Source organism: Podarcis pityusensis, assembly GCF_964106645.2.
Source record: "Podarcis pityusensis genome assembly, chromosome: 3".
Lineage (NCBI taxonomy): Eukaryota > Metazoa > Chordata > Lepidosauria > Squamata > Lacertidae > Podarcis > Podarcis pityusensis.
In genome coordinates this window covers 61,956,977-61,974,301 of record NC_138026.1, presented here as the reverse complement: position 1 = coordinate 61,974,301, position 17,325 = coordinate 61,956,977, and the positions used below count along the sequence as shown (strand labels likewise).

The window sequence follows — 17,325 nt, the reverse complement described above, 5'->3', positions numbered from 1 at the left end:
TACTTTCTTGGCCTCCTTGATCACTGCAGATGGTGACAGCAGCCACGAAATTAAAAGACGCCTGCTTCTTGGGAGAAAAGCAATGACAAGCCTAGACAACATCTTAAAAAGCAGAGACATCACCTTGCCAACAAAGGTCCATATACTTAAAGCTATGGTTTTCCCAGTAGTGATGTATGGAAGTGAGAGCTGGACCATAAAGAAGGCTAATCACCTAAGAATTGATGCTTTTGAATTATGGTGCTGGAGGAGACTCTTGAGAGTCCCATGGACTGCAAGAAGATCAAACCTATCCATTCTTAAGGAAATCAGCCCTGAGTGCTCACTGGAAGGACAGATCCTGAAGCTGATGCTCCAATACTTTGGCCACCTCATGAGAAGAGAAGACTCCCTGGAAAAGACCCTGATGTTGAGAAAGATGGAGGCCACCAGGAGAAGGGGACAACAGAGATGGTTGGACAGTGTTCTTGAAGCTACCAGCATGAGTTTGACTAAACACGACTAAACGACTAAACAGCAACAACTACATACTATCATATAAATATTTCCTCCATTAGATACTGAGTGACACAATCTCTATTGCAATAATGGTTCTGGGGCAGAACATCACCCAGATCTTCATCTTTCAGTGCTAGTATTCATAGTTCTCTACAGATATGAGCACACTTTTTAATCTGTTTTTGATTCACAATAGATGGGGAGCACATGCATATAAAGTTACAATCATATATTTTTAAACAGCGCCGGCTGCACATGTTTTCAGGGGGAAATAGTGTTATTTGGCTTTGTGGCAAAGGCGCAGAGAAACGGCATACACAAAGCTAGTACATATAAAAATAGCAAAATACAACAGACTTGCGGGTCAACTTTTAATATCTCAAGGGAAGTTTATTTTAATTTGCAATAAAACAGAAACAAGCAGAAACATGAAAAAGCTAATTATCCAAGGTGATCAGCACAGCATCCATCAGTGTTGGTTAGTAATTAGTTTTATGTATTAGTGTGGTAGGGTGTGTGTTTGTATGGCATAGTGTGTGTGTGTGTGTGTGTGTGTGTGTGTGTATTACACCCAGTGGTCTCCTATCCAGGGACTTAACAATGATGCACAGCTTGCTAACCTCAGCAATGCAGCAGCATCCAGTGCTCACAGAACCCAGGAAAACCTGTTATGATGTCCATGACCCAAACACAAATCTTCTTCCTCAACATCAATCTCACTAGTCAAATTACAGGATTATTTGCTTTTTTATTACTTCTCTCACATTTCCTGCATTCACTTGAATCTATGCAGGGCAGGGACTCCTCAGTGCTTGCTGCTGTAGGGTCCTGCCTTCAATTTTTTATTATTATTATTATTATTATTATTATTATTATTACTATTTATATACCCCACCCAACTGGCTGGGTTTCCCCAGCCACTCTGGGCGGGTCCCAATTGAATATTTTAAAAAAATCAAACATTAAAAACTTCCCTAAACAGGGCTGCCTTCAGATGTCTTAAAAGTAGGATAGTTGCTTATTTCCTTGACAATTTATGGGAGGGTGTTCCTCAGGGCAGGCGCCACTACCGAGAAGGCCCTCTGCCTGGTTCTCTGTAACCTCACTTCTCACAGTGAGGGAACCGCCAGAACGCCCTCGGCGCTGGATCTCAGTGTCCGGGTTGAACAATGGGGGTGGAGACACTCCTTCAGGTATACTAGGCCGAGGCCGTTTATCAGTAGTCTAGTAATCCACAGGATTGCAAACCTGTTTCCTCTGAAATGCCAGCTATGGCCAACATGGGAAATCGTCCCAATGAGTGGTGGGTGGGCCCAATTGTGAGCACAAGAATAAATTTTTACCTTTGTACAGTAAGGTAGGCTAGTTTCTACACACAAACTCCAATGCCCTTCTCTATCTTCCATCCAGGCACACAGAAGGCAGTTGTGCAAAATATACCGACCGCAGTAGAATGGAAAATGCCAGGTGAAAGTGTGAAAGAACGTCGGGTCAGTATGCAGTATTTTTGTGTATCCCTAGGCGGTCCATATACTAGGGCTGGGGTGGGGAACCTTTGGCACTCCAAATGTGGTTGAACTACAACTCCCTTCCTTGAACTGATTTGGTGGGGAATAACTGCTACAGTGAATGCCTACGACACCTGCCTGGCTCTCAATGAGAGAGCTTAAAGAGTTGGAGCAGGGCTCTCCGCACAGGGCAGCAGGATTCCTACTTCCTGGAGACCCTCACTTTGCTGCTCATGCTGAATTGATCTGTCCACACTTGCCTGCAACAGAGGAGGAGCAGCCTCAATTACCCAGGTCCTGTTTCTGCAAGAATGTGTGGTCCTTCAATCCAAGTACCTCAGGTACTCAGTTTGTGGCTGGAAAAGTACCTACATGACCATGAAAAGATCAGCATAAGATTGCCCTTCTAACCTGGAATGTGTCTGGTTGTGCTGCATCCACAAGAGACACTAGCTTCATCATCTTTTTAACTTGCTTTGATATTTTTCTTATCCAGGAAATTTGGTATACTGGGGAGATGCCCTTAAATGGTTTTTATACCTTCTCCATAGGGGAAGTAAAAAGGGGCAGCTTTGGAAGAGCAAGAGGAGGAACTGGGAATTCTTGTTTCTTCGACTTTACAAGCTACTATAACTCCCCTCCCCTCTTTTAAGACACATGCAATGGCAGTCAAAACTCAATTCCAATTCTGTTGTATAGTGATAATAGCTGTGAGTTAAATCACAGAGCCTAGGACTTGCCGATCAGAAGGTCGGTGGTTCGAATCCCTGCGACGGGGTGAGCTCCCGTTGCTCGGTCCCTGCTCCTGCCAACCTAGCAGTTCGAAAGCACGTCAAAGTGCAAGTAGATAAATAGGTACCACTCTAGCGGGAAGGTAAACGGTGTTTCCGTGTGCTGCTCTGGTTCGCCAGAAGCGGCTTAGTCATGCTGGTCACATGACCCAGAAGCTGTCTGCGGACAAACGCCGGCTCCCTCGGCCAATAAAGCGAGATGAGCGCCACAACCCCAGAATCGGTCACGACTGGACCTAATGGTCAAGGGTCCCTTTACCTTTACCCTTTAGTGATAATAGACACCTACATCCCTGCACTGAGGCATAAGTTCCAGATCAGAGCACTGCGGGAGGAACTTGAGGCCTATGTGGCCGACATCACTATGAAAAATCCTCATTCATCTGTGATTCTGGCAGGTGACCTAAATGCTAGACTAGACCCCACTGACAGCACTTTGCACTCGAAACATAACTGCCCGGCCCTCATTTAGAAGAATATGTTGTTTTATTGACACACGGCTCAAAGGTTCAGAAATCCAACTGGCCCATGACGCCATCGCCTTGCTGAACCTAAGCAGATCTGGATGGCTGACCCACATGTACATCACCTTGGGTTCCCCAACAGAAGAAAGGTGGGGTATAAATGTAATACATTAAATAACTGGCTTTTTAATATTCTCGCCATCTGAAAGAAGCCTTTTACATGCTCCTTTCCCATTTATAAATTGTTATTCCTCTCTTTATGTTGCAAGAAAGATACTAATCTATTCCAGCTTTCAAACTGCTCAATTTTTATTTTGTTACAAACTTAGACCTGTTTCATAAATTCTGTCTCCAAGTTCCCCAAATGCTTAAGGAACATAATTTAGGTTTTTTGATAAAAAGCCAGGCTATCAGATGTTGTTGTTGTTGTTGTTAAAATTATTTTAAAAGGCTTTATTTATGGCTGGGCAGAATAAAATTTAAAGAGACCAATTTGTTAGGATTTGCCAGCATGCCATAGGGAACAGGCTCCCAAAGAATAGGACAAGATTTACCTCTTAGTCCATAATCCTCCTACTTTAGTCTACTAGAAATCTTGGGTTAAAGGTTCTGGACAAAGTGTACAGTAGCATATTTGCAGAAAACAATGCTTTTGTTTTTATCACTGAAGGCTTTCAGTTGTGCCTTTTGACAGGAAATAATTTATTCTGAGTAGTGCCAATTCTAACTTTGTTTTGTTTTTCTCAGCACTGTCAACCACAGTAACAGGTATCACAGTCATACACTGAAACAATGTGCTGCAGGGCCCCACATTTATATACTGTTATCTTCGTGTTTGGACATTCGTTTTTCTGTGTATTTAGCTCGCAATACTTATTTTCTTAAAAATTAAAATAAACTTCAATTGCTACTCTAAGACCTGACCTGTAAATCTGTTGTGTTTTGCTATTTTCGAATGTACTAATTTTGTGCGTGTGCTGTACTCCTGCCATGAAACCAGATAACACTATTTTCCTGTGGGGGGGGAAACATGCAGTCATCATTATTTTAAAATGGAGTGTTTTAAATACTCGAGCATTTCTTCCCGCCCTATTTTGCATACAGTTAAGTTCGGGCACACATATATTTGTAGGAAAGCATGCATATTAATGCTGGCAGGCAAAGATGGAGAGCAGGGAAATGTTTTGTCTGTGGAGCAGTATGGCTAGTTATTGCGAAGTAGATAACAGCAGGCTGAACTGCAACCATTTTAGTGTATAATATTCCAAAGGTGAGCCAAAACTCTTGGCTCTATAAGCAATTTAATCTATAAGTGACAAGTGAAGACATTTTTTTCCAGGCCTGTGTCATTAAATGCATCCTGCCAATAAACTGCTTCTAATTTTTAGTGCAATGACAGAGTTTTTAGTGCAATGACAGTGGTACCAATGGGTGGGGGAGGCTACATTCCCCATCATCAGTAGCACAGCCCCAATCCTGCAGCTGCTATTTTGAAAAAATAGATATCAAGCCCTATTCAAGTATCCTGTTCTGCTAGTGGAAGCCAGCACAAGGAGTCCCACTAGCGTAACACAGTTCCCCCCCTTCCCCCACACACCTTGCATGCCTCTCCCAAATCTGCTCTGAGAAGGGGCAGTCAAGAGAACGTCCAAAGCAAGGGGGAACAGTGATGGACCAATCTCCTTAGTGCTATTCTGTATTCCACCCAATGATCTTAAATGCATTTAATGTATAATTTGGCCCCAATAAAAGGTAGTAGTTGATTGGAGCAACACAGTAATGGAACATTCTCCTCTAATGGATTATGACCATTCCCAGTTCTTGACACCAAAAATTCTGGTACTGCCTCTGCTACCTGATACTGGGACAGAACCCAGAGTAGATCTAAGGATAGCGTCTACAGGTAAGCCCAGAATAAAGGTTTTTATTTTCCTAAGATGTACAGTTTTTTAAAACACACACACACATCTGAGGCAGCCTTGCCTGTTTGCTTTCCTGAAAAACTGGCCAAAAACCAAAACAAACAAACAAAAATGGCTAGGCTATTCTTTTTCCTGGTCAGTTGGAATGTTTAATCAAGGTTATACTTAGTGCCAAATCTCACATTATGGTCACTATGGTGATGCTACCAAAACAAACAAAAAAGGAAGATCAAAAATATATTGGAGGGGGTTGTTATGTTCCCAACATGTTTTGATACTATCTTCATCATAAACATGTGTTTTAATCTGTTTTTAGCTCATAGTTGATTTAAATTATTTTTTAAACATTCTAAATAACTGTTTTAACTGTTTTTATTGATAATTTTATTGTTTTATTCTTCTTGTAAACTGCTTTGAGGGGTTTTTTTCCTCACAGGCAAGTAGGATATAATTGTGATGAAATAAAAACAATAGAATAAATAAATAAATAAACACACACAAACACACACACACATATATATATATATATATATATATATATATATATATATGTTGCATACCACAGTAACCTCAAAACCCATTTTGATTGAGATCCTATGGAAATGAGCAACAACTGCAGCAAATGCCTTTTTAAAATTGCATTATTATGCCACCTTTTTTCTCCAAGGAGCTCAATGTGGCGTACACGGTTCTCCCCATCCTTATTTAATCGCCACAACAACCCTGTGAGGTAGGTTAGGTCAGGAAAGGTAGAGAGATGGCTCATTCTGGTTTTATTTAAATGCATACAGATTGCACCTTCATCGCTGAACAGAAATGTCCGGGCAGCAAAAAGAACCTGTCAGGCCAGCCAGGAGACAGCCTTTAGGCATAAAATTCTCAGCTTTAACCCAGGGAGCTTACAGACCCCCATTATCTTTACAGTCACTGTGGCAGTTGAAAGATTTGTCACAGGGAGCATGCACTGCCACAAGCAAACGGAATAATCACCACCGGCGCTCCTACACCCCCTCAGATTTGCCGTCCTCCATCTTGTGCTGCTGTCAAGGTTCCCTTGACATGGACTTGAAAAATCAGCCCACCAGCATTAGCAACTTCTGTAATGCCAAGGAAGTTTATATAAACTGCTACAAGTGCTAATCCTTTACCTCTGCGAGGGGCTAATAGAGAGCAAGAAGTGAACCCATATCTCACAAGTGCCAGTCCTCGGCTGCATATTTACATTAACCTTCCTCCCTCCGTCATACTCCTTCTGCCTTTCCCCACCTGGTTGTGTGTTTAATACTAAAATTGGAAACAGGAATACATTAGGCACATAAAGCTGACATAGCTCACTAAACATGCCTCTCAGTTTTTGTGTGTGTGTGTGTTTTGTGAGGCATCAACATCCCTTTAAGGACTTTTATCATCTCAACTGACACATAATCATTCCTCGCAGGTGGAAAACATTGTGCTGGGAGATAATTGGGACAGTTATTGGATCTGACTTCTTACCGGTTTTAAGCCCGTATCCATGGTATGACTGAATCCCACTCACAGAGAAGAGTTAATGTTCTTTGTGTCACATTGAGTGATTTATGGGGACCGCATGTACTGCATTAGATGACGTGGAGCTAATATTATCTGATATGATGCAATTCGGGCTTAAAATATGCACGTTATTCCCCTCCCTCCCTCTTCCACGCACCAAATGTTTTTGAATCATACAGCTATTAGTTTATAAAGGTTGATAACTTGACCCCAGTTTATATGCAGGAAGCTGTCATTTTAAAACAAACTATTCTTCCAAAGGAAAACATATCACCTGAAAACCCAGCTCGAATTACTTGTTTCCCTAACAGTACTTGTTGGTATATGCTTTTGCTGATAAACCTTTTAGTACCTGTGTGTGTGTTTGTTTATTTCCTATTCTAAGCTGATTTTTCTTGTGGATGTAAAATGGCCCATGTGTGTGTGTGTTATCTTATTTGCCAGGCCAGGAAAGTGTGCTTGTTGAAAACCCCAACAAGAGAATTTTCAATTTAATTTTAATTTTCTGTGCAACTTTAATGATGAATAAGCATTGATGGCTTTATCATCCCTGAGTTCCCCCCCCCCCAATGAACATAGGAATCTGGCTTATACCAAGTCAAGCAAGTGCCCCATACAGTTCAGTGTTGTCTACACCAACTGACAGCAGCTCTCCAGAAGTCTGTGGATAAGGAGTGGGATGTCCTGCATGCAAAGTAGCTGCTCCACAACTAATTTACAACCCTTCTGTAATATGGCTATGTCAAATTAAAGTTCTTCTTGAACTATCCTCAGTTGGTTAAGAACTGTTTCAGTCGCAAATCTCATGTAAAGCCTGATTATGACTAATGATGATGGATAGATAGATGCAAAAGTGAAGGAATGAGGTGAGTAAAATGAATAAAGACGACGGGGGCGGCAAAACAGAACAAAATTTCATTAAATTCACTGAAATGCCTACACCTTTCTCTGAACTACTCCTTAGCCCCAAATGCCAGCTCACAAGAGATAAGTCTTGGGAGACTTATCAAAGGTATTCAGGCACTGGCTTTGAAGCTGGGGGAGGGGGTAGTTCCATTACCTCATAAAAATACACCAGCAGTTTAGTGCTAATTTCTCCTAATAAACGCATTTTTGTATGCACTTTTGACTCACAAATACATTTTGGCAAAGCAATTTCCCCATATATAATGCATTCTTATGTTATTTTGAGTAATATATTCGTTTTCATGCACACTTTTCCTCAATATATTGTAAATATTGTTTGGTTGGAGAACTGTATCACAAATTTCAGAGACGTGCGAATTTCAAAGAATTGGATAGGCTTGCCTTTGCATGCAAACCGAGTCTAATTTCTCCTCCATCCCCAGTTGTCACATCTGAATCTCAGGCAAACACTGTATCCTTAAAAGCCATGCTACAATGAAGCTAAATGGGCCTTTGCATGGAACATGCAGGTTTTTTAAAATGCAAATTGCCTTAGCTAAGAGGAGGGCTGACAATTAGTGGGATCACAGAAGGCACAGCGAGGGAATTTAACCCTTTGCTCCTCCGCTGTAGTCCTGAGGAAATTCCCTTTTTTGAAGTTGATTCTGCTTTGAGGAGAACTCTCTTCTCAGCATCAGCAAAGGTCTTCTCAAGAATGCTCAGACCTTGCCCTTGTTTGAAGATGGTGCCATTCTAGCTACATAGGGATGAGTTCACTATTAGCACCATTAGTACTTGTCCCGCAAGTACTAGTCCCTGCCTTTTTTCTGGCCCCTTTCCTACCTGGCCTGGGAGGCTGCAGCATTGACTGACTCCAGCTACAAAGGTTGCTTGTGCACACTGGGGACTAGTAGTATTTAATTCTTGACCCCAACAGTAACTCAATATTTCATTCTTTACATCTGTTGTTGTCCTGGACCATAATCTTGTATTTTTCTTGTTAGACCTTATTGGATTGTTTAAATTTATTGTACATGTATTGATATGAAATGCTTTCCTTAGCCATTTTTTTTTTTACATGACCTCTTATGCTACAGAATTATCTTGTGTATACTTCTCTTTTTTTTTTTTAAAGCAGTTTATTGGGTTTTACAATAAAAATAAACATAATAAACAATATAACATTTATCTTAACATATTTTCACATTTTCTTTGGACTTCCTCACATCTCCCGCTCCCACTTTCATCGTTGTAACATTTTGTCAGCAATTTATCATCTTATTTAAATTCTTATATCCCTTCTATATTTCATAATCTTATAATTCTCGGAAGGAGCTAAATTTTCACAGTCTTACTTATTTTCTTAAAAACTTCTAAATTTAGTGGTGCTCAGTTATTTTAATCTAGCATCTTATTTAGCATTCACTCAAATTACAATACTTTTGTAAATAGTTCTTAAATTTCTTCCAGTCCTCCTCAATCCTCTCTTCTCCCAGGTCACGGATTCTGCCGGTCATTTCAGCCAGTTCCATGTAGTCTATCAGTTGTATCTGCCATTCTTCCAGTGTGGGTAAATCTTGAGTTTTCCAATGTTTGGCGAGAAGTATCCTTGCTGCTGTTGTTGCATACATAAAAAATGTCTGGTCCTTCTTTGCCACCCCTTGGCCGACAATACCCAAAAGGAAAGCCTCTGGTTTCTTAGTGAAGGTATATTTAAATACCTTTTTCAATTCATTATAAATCATTTCCCAGAACGCCTTCACTTTAGGGCAAGTCCACCAGAGGTGGAAGAACGTTCCCTCACACTCTCTACATTTCCAACACTTATTATCAGACAGGTGGTAAATTTTGGCAAGTTTGACTGGGGTCATATACCATCTATAAATCATTTTCATTACATTTTCTTTCAGAGCGTTACATGCAGTAAATTTCAATCCATTACTCCACAACCTCTCCCAGTCCTCAAACATGATATTATGCCCAATGTCCTGTGCCCACCTTATCATAGCCGATTTAACCATTTCATCTTGTGTATTCCATTTCAACAGCAAGTTATACATCCTTGAGAGTACCTTAATCTTTGGTTGTAGCAATTCTGTTTCCAATTTCGACTTCTCCACCTGGAACCCTAGTTTCTTATCATTTTTAAAAACTTCTTTAATCTGAGCGTAATGTAACCAATCTCACACTTTGTCTTTCATTTTCTCCAAACTCTGCAATTTCCAATTGTCTCCATCCTTTTCTAGTATTTCCCAATATTTTGGCCATTTAGCCTCCATATTGGGTCTTTTTCGGGCCTTGGCTTCCAAAGGTGAAAGCCACCTTGGTGTTTTATTTTCCAGCAAGTCTTTATATTTTGTCCAGACATTAAACAATGATTTTCTGACAATATGGTTCTTAAAGGCCTTATTTGCTTTAACCTTGTCATACCATAAATATGCATGCCATCCAAAGGCATTGTTAAACCCTTCCAAATCTAACACATCAGTGTCTTCAAGAAGTAGCCAGTCTTTTAGCCAGCAAAACGCTGCGGCTTCATAATACAACTTTAAGTCTGGCAGGGCGAAGCCCCCTCTTTGTTTTGCATCGGTTAATATCTTAAACTTAATTCTGGGCTTTTTGCCCTGCCAGACAAACTTAGAAATGTCTCTCTGCCACTTCTGAAAGCACTCCGTTTTGTCCAAAACCTGAAGTGTTTGAAATAAAAACAACATCCTTGGCAATACATTCATCTTGATTGCAGCAATTCGGCCTAACAAAGAAAGTTTCAATTTTGACCAACTATCTAAGTCTCTCTTGATTTCTGTCCAGCATTTTTCATAATTGTCCTTAAATAGACTTAGATTTTTTACTGTTATGTTTACCCCTAGGTATTTTACTTTTTTAACCACATTAAGTTCCGTCTCATTCTGAAACCGTTCTGACTCTGTATCAGTCAAATTTTTCCCCAAAACCTTAGTTTTCTGTTTATTTAGTTTAAATCCAGCCACCCGACCAAAATCATTAATCAATTGTAATACTCTTTTCGTACTAGGCTCTGGCTTCTGCAAGGTCAAAACCAGGTCATCTGCGAAAGCTTTTAATTTATATTGTTTCTGACCGACCTGAATTCCTTCCACCAACCGATCCCCTCTAATCATGTTCAATAGCACTTCCAGAACCGAAATAAATAACAAAGGGGAAATAGGGCAACCTTGTCGTGTCCCTTTTTCAATTTTAAACTCTTCTGTAACCACATTATTAACTATCAGTTTAGCTTTCTGTTCTGAATATATCGCCTCAATCCCATTCTCAAAACTCCGTCCCACTCCCATCTCTTTTAAATTTCCCATCATAAATTTCCAGGAGATATTGTCAAAGGCCTTCTCCGCGTCTATAAAAATTAAAACTGCTTTTGTATTTATATCTGTTTGCAAAAGTTCCAAAATGTCAATAATGTTCCTTGTATTAGCAAACAGATGTCTACCTGGGAGAAAGCCGGCCTGGTCCTTGTGAATTACTTCATTTAAAACTTTTTTAAATCTATTTGCCAAAATGTCTGCAAATATTTTGTAATCCACATTTAAAAGAGAGATGGGACGGTAGTTCTTAAGTTGTGTCTTTTCAGCTTCCGACTTTGGTATTAATGTGATGAACGCTTCCTTCCACGACTCCGGTGCCCTCTTCCCTTCCATAATTTCATTGCTGACCTCCATCAAAGGTTGTATCAAATAGTCTTTTAATGTCTTATAGTACTTGGAGGTCAGCCCATCTGGTCCTGGGGATTTGCCAAGTTGCAAGTTCTGGATGGCTTGTTCGATCTCCTGTCGTGTTATTTTAGAATTCAGGATTGTCCTGTTTTCTTGTGACAATTTAGATAGTCCGTTTTTTGCCAAAAATTGTTTAATCTCTACATCGTCTTGCGGCCCTTGGGTGTATAATTTTTTGAAGTATCTCTGGAAACACTTTCTGATATCCACTGGATTCTGGATGTTTTTTCCGTCAACCTCTAAGTTTGTAACAGTATTTAATCTTTGTCTTCTCTTCAACTGCCAAGCTAGCAGTTTTCCACATTTATTCGCCGACTCAAACGTTTTTTGTTTCATTAATTTAACCTTCCATTCAATTTCCTGATTTATCAATTTAGAATATTGTGTTTGATAAAGTTTAATTTCTCTCAGAGTTGGCTGTGACTTCGGATTCACTCTTAATTTCTTCTCTAATTCTTTTATTTTATCCAAGATCTTATCTTTTTTCTCACTTTGTATTCTTTTCTTTACTGCATTCTGTTGTATCAAGAATCCCCTCATTACAGCTTTGCTTGCGTCCCAGATTATTCTTTTTTCCACCATATTATTCATGTTTATCTCAAAGTAATCCTTCAAAACTTTTTGGGCCTTCTTGGTAATTTCCTGATCTCTAAACAAATTGTCATTCATCTTCCATCTAAAGGATCCAGTTGGTAATAGTATCATATCCATCTTTACTGCATTATGGTCGGAACAGGTCTTTGGGCAGATTTCCACTTTTCTGACCTTAGGTGCCAGGCCTCTAGAAATCCATATTTGGTCGATTCTTGTCCAGGTCAGTTGGGCTTCAGAAAAGAATGTTCCCTCTCTTCCTAGTGGGTTCTTTGTCCTCCAGATGTCAATCAAATCCATATTGTCTGTCATTTCAAAAAAGGTTTTAGGTAGTCTGCCGTCTTTTGTGACATTTTGACTTTGTGACTTGTCCATGTTAGTTGATACGACCCCATTCATATCTCCCATCATTATGATGTTGTTGTAGTCCAGATAATCCAGCATTGTGTCCTGCAGCTTCTTGTAAAATTCCGATTTCCCTTCGTTAGGTGCATAGATTCCTAATATCAACAATTTCTGTCCTTGATGTTGTATCTCAATTGCCAAAATTCTTCCATGTTCATCTTTAAATAAGAATTTAGGTGACAGGCTCTCTTTCGCATATATCACCACGCCTCTCTTCTTAACCTTGTCCGACGATATAAATTCCTGGCCCAATCTTTTATTTATTAACACTTTTCTGTGGAGCCTTGTCACATGTGTTTCCTGTAGGCAAATAATGTCCAATTGTTCTTTTTTTAATATATGAAATATTTTCTTCCTTTTTTCCGGAATGTTACAACCATTAATATTCCAGCTCAACAGTTGCAGAGACATCCTGAATTATCTGGTTATTTTTCAAGGGGTGGTATCTTGTTCTCAGGATCTTCAGGTTCCACAGGTGCTGGTGTTGGTACTGGCGTTGCCTCAGGCCCAGAAGGTAGTTCAATTCCTTTTTGAAGGTCCTCTCCGTATGTAGACAGGAATTTGTCTCTCTCTTCCAGTGTTCTTACTTTAACCTTTCTCCCTCTAAAGGTAAAAGATATTCCTTGGGGAAATTGCCACCTGAATGGAATTGCGTTGCTCCTTAGTAGTTTAGCAAGTTCAGAATAGGCGGCTCTAAGATCCAGCAGTAGTCTTGGGATATCTTTATAGATTTCAATTCTTCTATCCAAAACCTCCAGTGACTTTACGAAATGTAGGCCCAAGATCTTATCCCTTTCCTCCTTTGATCTCAATGTTATCAAACAGTCTCTGGGCCTCTCCTTCTTTATGAATCTTCCAAGTCTGAAAGCTGACACGATTTTAAAGTCCTTTTCTTCCAAATTCCAAAACTTGGAGAATTCTTTGGTCAAAAACTCAGTTAGATGTCCTTCTTCTGCCTCTTGTAATGATCTAATCCTCAAGTTATTCTCACGATTTCGCAGTTCTATCATAGAAAGATAAATCTGATGTTCCCCAACTTGTTTAGTGAGTGGTCTTACCTCTTGCTCTAAATTTTCTAATTTTTGTCTGGTGTCCTCAGCCAATTTCCGATTTTCTGCTGAGGCCTCCGTTAGCTGTCCAATTGCTTGTGCATTCTGTACCACTTGTGTAGTTAGTTTATTTAGACATTCTGTATTTTTGTCAATCTTTGCTGATTGCGCATCTACTTTCTTGTCCAAAGCTTCCAATTTTTCAAAAATTTTGTCTAGAACAGAAACAGATACTCCTGAGGCCATATCTTCCAATTGTAACTGCTCTGCTTCACCCTCTCCCTCTACTTCTGAGGGCAAAGTAGGTACAGATGATCTACGTGTCTGCGAGGCTGAGGTTAGAGTTGTTAAAGTTGTTTGTTTGGCTCTCCCTCTTTTTCTTGTGCCACTCATTCCAACGTTATCTGTCAGTCAAGGTCACACTGAGTTATTCCCATGGGAATGGAAAGGTCCAGAGCAAGCAAACAACAAGGGAATCGAAAGTAAAATGTGCATGTAAAGTCACTGTTTTAATCCAATCCTCTAGAGGGAGCTTAAAATGTCTTTCAGAGTCTAATTTAATGTCCAAGAACCTTCAAATACAAATGTTTAGCAGAGTTTATAAATGGTCACTTTGTTACAGACAGTGCTTATTTATCTCCAAAAAGAGTGTTTCAAATTTAAAAGGTCTCAATACCCTCAGATTGTTGCAAGTTCCAATATACAGTATCCAAATCTGCAGTACTGACAGCTCCCTTAGTGCTCAGGCAGCTCCTGACTCTGGGTTTCACCTTCTAATTTGTAATCCAATAAAAGGAGGAAAGTCAAGTGCAAGTAATAATCCCAAATCTTTAGCTTAAAGTCTTTACTTTAAGATGCAAGTTCAATAGATGCTTAGATCTGTAAAGCTTAGAATCTCTTTCTTTCAGCCTCCACTCCTCCAGCTGATTGCTTTTTTCAAGTTCAATGGCTGCGGAAGACGGACTTCCTGTTTCCACGTCTCTCCGCTTTCAACCAAGTTCAAGCCAATTTAGATTTTTCCTTTAAAGTCTCTAATTTCAAGTGACTCAGTCTTTTACTCACAAGTTAGTTGCTTTTCGTCCGAATCCGTAATTTAGCAGGAAAAGGGATCAGCGCTCACCGGCAGCAGCAGCGCGGCTTCGCTCCACAGGCTGTGAAGCAGCTCTCAGCGCCGCAACCCCCCTCCACGCTCCGGAGCCCCTTACGGGGTTCCTTTAGCGCTTGGAGGGTCGCTCAAGGCGCCCACCGAGCCTCAAGACCCCAGGCTCTTGCTGCCTGGGGTTTTCCAAAATGGGTCTCCGCTTCGCCGTAGCGGACGACCCGTTGCCTGCGGAGCCTCCTCTCCCATTCAGAAGAGGACCGCCATTGCCGTTCGCGCCGCCCCCGGAAGTCTATCTTGTGTATACTTCTCAATGTCGTGAGCCACTTGGAGCATAGTTTACCATGGAAGAGCATTATGATGCAGAGAAATATGATGATGTTGATGATTTGACTCAAGTATTGTATTCAACAAGTGTCACCAAGCTTTTGGGGCCTGTGGATATCTTTGCAAACCAGAGAAACTGTTATAGGGGTGCATACAGGAAAAGGGGGAAGAAAAGTAAAAAAATCTACAAAGTAATCCAATGAATTACAAAAGAATGTACACAATACACACACACACACACACACACACACCCTCCAAAGGGGTGTGCCATGAGGACCACAAATGGTGTGGCTCCAGGCTATTTTGTCATCTTTTTTGAACACCAGTATGATAGTAACCCTTTGGCTGATTTTTATATGATATGCATATGTTTCATACTACTTCATGATGCATTATTTGTTGGGTTATTCTTTTTCTGTTTTTAATGCATCTTTGAATGCCTTCTTGATGTGACTTAGCTGAGCCTTTCAGCAGAAATAGAGAAATAGCATTTAGGTTGCCTTTTGAAAACAAACAAACAAACCAGGACTATCCATTTCAGTAGCCAACTGCCGCTTTTATTTGTTAGCAGACCAGCAAAATGAAGCACAATTGTGATTTATTTTATACGGTGAGCGGAATAAGTTGCCATGTCACATAGAGGTAAGAAAAACAGCTTCCACACATTTTCTGACTCTGCTCAACTTGCAGAGTTGATGATATCTTTGTGTGTGTGTGTGTGTGTGTGTGTGTGTGTGTATTGTTCTACCTTCTGGGGCAGAATAGTATTGCTCCCAGAAATTCAACTCTTAATGAGATTCCCAGAGTTGTTCCAAAATTATATGTAGGCAGCTGCTTTGAAAGGGTCAGTCACAGCCTGCTAGAACAGCCAGGAATCTATCTTTGCCTATATTCTATTATTTCACCTCTCTCCCTCCTGGAAATATGTTCATTCGTGACTAAAACTCCAAGTGTTTTGATGTTAAAGACAATATCCCTAGAGTGAGCTTGAATGTAGGCGTGTGATATTTAATTCATTAATGTCTTTTAACTCTTCAAATGCACTGTTTCCCCCCTCCATAAAGCAGGTCTCTGTGCTCGTGTCAGAATATTCCTTTGACCATTTGCACAGAGTATTTGCCAGAGATGAAAAGGCAAGGAGGCTTTCCATAGAATCACAGAATTGTAGAGTTGGGAGGGTTCCTGAGGGTCTAGTCCAAACTCCTGCAGTGCAGGAATGTAGAGCTGTCCCATATAGGGGTTGAACCTGCAATCCTGGCATTATCAGAACCATGCTCTAATGAACTGGGATATCCAGACTGAGAACACCAAACCTGACCGGTTACAAACATCAACACATACAACCTGAATGCTATATTGCCATACCATGGGAATCTGCCTTTGTCCAACTGGCCCAGTACTCTTTTCTCTGACTGGCAACAGTTCTCCAGGGTCTGAGTCAGAGGTCTTTTCCATGGCTTCCTTTCTGATCCTTTTAACTAGAAGAGCCGGGGATCAAAGCTGGGACTTTGGCATTCAAAAACACGTGCTCCACTGTGGAGCTTAGCCTGAATAATTTGTTTCTGAGGAACTTCCCACCCGTCCATACTTGCCTCCATGCCTGCTTACCATCTGCCTGAGCTCCTTGCCAGTCTTTGGGCGAGAGGCTGATAGAATGCTGCCTTAAGTATTGCAGCCATTTTCCTGTTGAAGGCCTCATTCTTTTGGGAGACATTGTCAAGGGCTTTAGTGGTCAGGGCCAGAGCCAAAAGGTGTGGGTGTTTCTCATGCAGTCAAGGTGGTGGCTGTGTTTTTGCAACATCTACATGACCCCGCTAGTATCAAAATGAAATGCCATCTTGTATCACCTTCCTTAATCGGGATTTACCCCCTTCCATGTGAAATCGTATACTTTTTAAAAAATAAGTTGTTTCATACCAATATTTTTCCAATGAAAATAGGGGTGTCTTATCCCAACGTAATAATAATTTTATTATTTATACTCTGCCCATCTGAGTTGCCCCAGCTACTGAGAAGCTTCCAACATATATAGAAACATAATAAAACTTTAAACATTTAAAAACTTCCCTATGCAGGGCTACTTTTAGATGTCTTCTAAAGGCTACATAGTTACTTATCTCTTTGGCTCCAGAGTCACAGAACTGCATACCTTCCAACATTTCTCTGGTGAAAATAGGGATGTCCTAAGGAAAAGCAGGACATTCTGGGGTCAAATCAGATACCAGGACAGCTTCTGTAAATCCAGGACTGTTCCTGGAAAATAGCGGCACTTGGGGGGGGGGGTCTGTTGTTTGAAATCTCTCAACAACCTGTTTGCAAATTAAGCGCTCACCTGGAAGCACCCCAAGTACATTTCTAGAGCTTGATTTTCACTGAATGCTTTAAGAACAGAATAACTGCCTGGCTGGATCAGGCCAAAGGTCTATTTTGTCCAGCATTTTGTTTTCATTGGCAACAAGCCAGCTTCCTCTGGAAGCGCGCAAGGT

At 40.6% G+C, this 17,325-nt stretch overlaps 1 protein-coding gene across 10 annotated transcripts in view; it reads right to left on the bottom strand.

Annotated features, from left to right (window-relative positions):
- LOC308473893 (uncharacterized protein) overlaps positions 1-17,325 on the bottom strand; it is a 111,382-nt gene that overhangs the window by 68,496 nt on the left and 25,561 nt on the right. The gene's annotated exons all lie outside the window — the stretch shown is intronic.